Source organism: Tupaia chinensis, unplaced genomic scaffold, assembly GCF_000334495.1.
Source record: "Tupaia chinensis unplaced genomic scaffold, TupChi_1.0 Scaffold000627_1, whole genome shotgun sequence".
In the NCBI taxonomy this organism is placed as follows: domain Eukaryota; kingdom Metazoa; phylum Chordata; class Mammalia; order Scandentia; family Tupaiidae; genus Tupaia; species Tupaia belangeri.
Genome location: NW_006160147.1, coordinates 1,901,700 through 1,905,531, shown reverse-complemented (window position 1 = coordinate 1,905,531; position 3,832 = coordinate 1,901,700).

The following is a 3,832-nucleotide window of genomic DNA, read 5'->3' as shown; positions in this document are numbered from 1 at the left end:
GGTCGTGATGCTAGGACCCATGCCCAGCCTCCAGCCATCCCCAGGTCATGGGCACACATGTGCCCAGTGTATTCAGGGAGACCTCTGGAGTTGAAATGGGAATCTTCCCCCATGGGACTGCGTTGCATTTTTACCACCGGGCACCACGGCTTGGCCTTTAGACACTTACTCCTCATTTATCTGCCCCCCACCTCCTTTTCCTGGTGCAGCCAGCTTAACCTCATACCTCCCATTTCTCCATCAGTATTTGCATTCCAGCCCAGACCCCCCTTCCTTGCTCTGCTCCTGGCCCCAGGCTGGCTCCTCTCGTGCTCCTTCTCCTGGTGTTCCTTCCTCTGGCCCTCTCTGCTACTTCTTCCTTTCTATTCTAAGCAGCTGTCTTGCTACCCTCCCATCCCTTTCCAGATGCTTCTCTCCCACTCTTCTCCCCTGTGGGGGCCAGTCAGGGCAGTTCCAGCCCACTCCTGGCCCAGGTGTCTGCAACAGGACTTTATGTAATTACCTTCACAATGGGGCCTAATGACTGTAAAACATTTCATGTCAGCCCACACGATTCCAGGTTTCCAGCAACTAGGGCCTCGTGATTAAAATTGACCAGACTCTGCAGTGTCTTTTGGAAGCTGTACCTTCACAGCCTTTTAGGGAAGACAGAGGGCCTCTTGCTAACAGCTATCCTCTCTAATACTTGAGAATGTGAAAACCTAGCTTCACTCCTTAGTTCTAGGCAGCCTGACTCCGCTGTAAAGACCCACCCATAGCACTCAGCCAGTCATTTGGCAGGGGATAAGCTGGTCCCCTACCACATGAGGAGTCTTGAGGATAGACATGTCCACGCCACCATTCACTCACACATTTGCTGAGGTCCCAGTCACATTCACGGGGGCAGGGAAAGGGGTCATGGGTGAGTGCAGCCCTCTCTAAGAGTGGATCCTGCTGGTGGCAAGGTAACTCAGGTGACTTGATCCCACATGGCTGACTGGCGATTTAGTCCCAGACCTGGCAACTTGAAAAGCACTCCAGGTATGTGTGCACGGAGGAGAAGGGATTGTGGCATGGCTATCCCCACTAGGGAGTTATTTCCCACTTTCCCTCTCTTTGTCTCTCTCTGGCAAGAGCACATGCTCATAGTAAAACCAAAAAAAGAGAGAGAGAGAGAAAGAAGGAAAGGAAAAGAAAAAGCAAGTCATAGTCTGGTTAGAAAGAAAACAAAAAAATTTTTTGAGAGATTTTTTGCTATAGGGTGCATGTGCTTGCCAGAGAGATAGAGAGAGAAAGAGAGACAGAAAGTGAGAAATCACCCGCTGGAGGAGTGGCCATGCCATAATTCCTTCTCCTCCATACTTCTCTTGAGATTTTGGCATGCTCACGCACCTGGTGTGAGTTTTAAGTCGCTAGGTCCAGGACTAGAACCATTGTTGATTATGTGGGAGTCCAGCAACGTAACCACTACACCATCTGCTGGTGAAAACTATTTTAATACACTAAGAAGGCCTGGAGAGAGGTACATTCCAGGTGCTACAGGGACCCAGAGGGGGGTCTAAGCAGGCCTAGGTGGGAGGATGTTTGAAGATGAATGCGAGGCAGGCAGGGACAGTGAAGTGAGCATTGTCATGTTTCTGATTGCCCAGGATTCAAGCACCCTTCCTACAAGGGGCCTTCAAAAAGTTTGTGGGAAAATAAGATTAAAGTACAAGTTTAGTAACGGCTGAAATCCATGCACAATGTTTTCATGCTATGTATTTCTGTGAACTTTTTGCAGATCCCCCTCACAGTTCAGAGGCAATTTTTCATCTCACAGGTCTTAGTTGAGGGCACACATGCTGAAGGGGGCAGGGTTGTGTGTCCCTGTCTGACCCCCATAACTCCCAGTGTAGCAGATGCAGAATGAGGGAGGGGTGAGATCTGATTTGGCCACTGGGGTCTTTGAGTCTTGGAAGCTTAAGAGAGTGACAGAAAGGTGGGGATGGTGGCAGTCACTCACAGCAATGGCAGCCGGGTCTAGTCCTTGAGTAGTTAGTCTAGGAGGGTGGGTGGGGCATGAAGGGGCAGATCCAGTAGCAATACCCTAAAAACAGCCCCGTCATGTGACCTTGGAGTGCCCTTTGCCATCCATCCTCCCTTCTTCTTGCCTGTGGTGTGAGCTGCTGCCCCTCAACTCTTCAGCCACTAGAATTTAGCTATCTGGAATATTCCTGGCTTGCTTACCTTAGTGAGAGTTGGTTTCTACTGTTGGCCATCACATTCCCTGTCTGGTCAAGAGTGGGAGGAGCCCCGAGGAAGTGGGAAGTATAGGATGCAGAGCATGGGGGAAGGTAGGTGGGTGATGTGGCGGGAGCGCAGAGGGGTGCTGACAGGACTGAGAAAGCGGGCAGGGCTCACGATGGAGGGCCCGACAACAGGCTGGGAGACCACCTGTTTCCCAACAGGCATTGAAGTAAACCCTTCAAGCAGGGAGGGTCATGGCGAGACCTGTAAGTTAGGAGGATCAGACGGACCAGAGCAGGGCTTGCTGCCTTAGGTGAGACTTAGAAAACGACGCTTCCTCCATGCAGCTGTCTTATAGGATGCACTGCTTAGGAGGCAGAGGCTGGCTGCATGTCAGCCCAGGCCACCATTTGCAGGCTGTCCTTGTGCAGTGCACTGGTGGTACAACAGTTCTCAGTGGCCTGGACTGAAGCGCATGGCATTATGCCTGACCCTAAGGAGCTTACACTGTCGCCTTTGCCTAGCCTTCCTTCTCTCTGTCTCTCTCTTTTTTAGTTTCTAAAGTTTATCCATTATTTCTTCCATGAGCATGTGAGAGAGACAGTACCCACAATGGGGTCCTAATGCTGTGATCCACCCCCAGCTCCTGCCAGCCTTTTGTGCCTGGCGTACTCAGGGAGGTCTCCAGGTACAAACCTGGAACCTTCCGTGTCAGCTTGGAAGAGCTCAGCATTCTATAATTCCACCATTGTCCTGCCTTTCTTGGCCCCTGGTCTTTGAGAAAACAGGTCCACTTTCTTAGTGGATTCTCAAGACATGCAAGAACCAGCTTTATGTCAAGCAAGAATTGGCTTTTTAGACAGGGCCCCCACCCCAAGATGCTGTGCTAGCCTCTCTAATTCAACTCGGAAATCTCCCCTTGGTCGCACTCCCATCCACTCAAGCCTTCCAGGAAGAACCACGACAGGTGTTTGGTCAGCAGGAGGTGGGCTGCAGAGGAGAATGCCAGCACAGGGGAGGAAGAGGCAGCCCCCCTGCCCTTGGCCCTGCACATTGCACACTGAGGAAGTCTGTGACATGCAAAGACTGAACCACATACTCTGGAACCTTCTTGTCAACAGTGAACCTCGGCGGTCACTGAGCCTTCATTGGGACATGGCCACGTGAGCATGGCATCTCTGCTTGAATACTGCTGGTGACGGAGAACTCACGGCTCAGTCAGCAGCTGTGTCTTGGTGACATTAAGCAGAGTATTTAGGTGACCTTCTCCAGGTCACACACCCCTCTGTGACTCCCTCTGAGAAGCTTCTGGTTCATTCCTCACATCCCTTCCTCACTTGCCATCGTCCTCCTGCTCCCCAGGACTCATCTGCTGAGATAGCCTGACCCGTTAGCTGTCTCTGGACCCTCATGCCGGGGTGGCAGGGCTGCTGGAAACGGTGGGCCGCCTGGGGCTCTCCAGCCTGGCCAGCCCCATCGGGCTCAGAGGGAAGGGGAAAGGAGGCAGTGTGGATATGCAACTCTGCTGGGGGGTGGGTAAAGTGGGGTTTTTTTTTGCTATTTGTTTTTCATTTTGTCTCCGCCTGTTAGGTGATTGGTGCTGCGGGAATGTGTGTGGGTGGGTGGG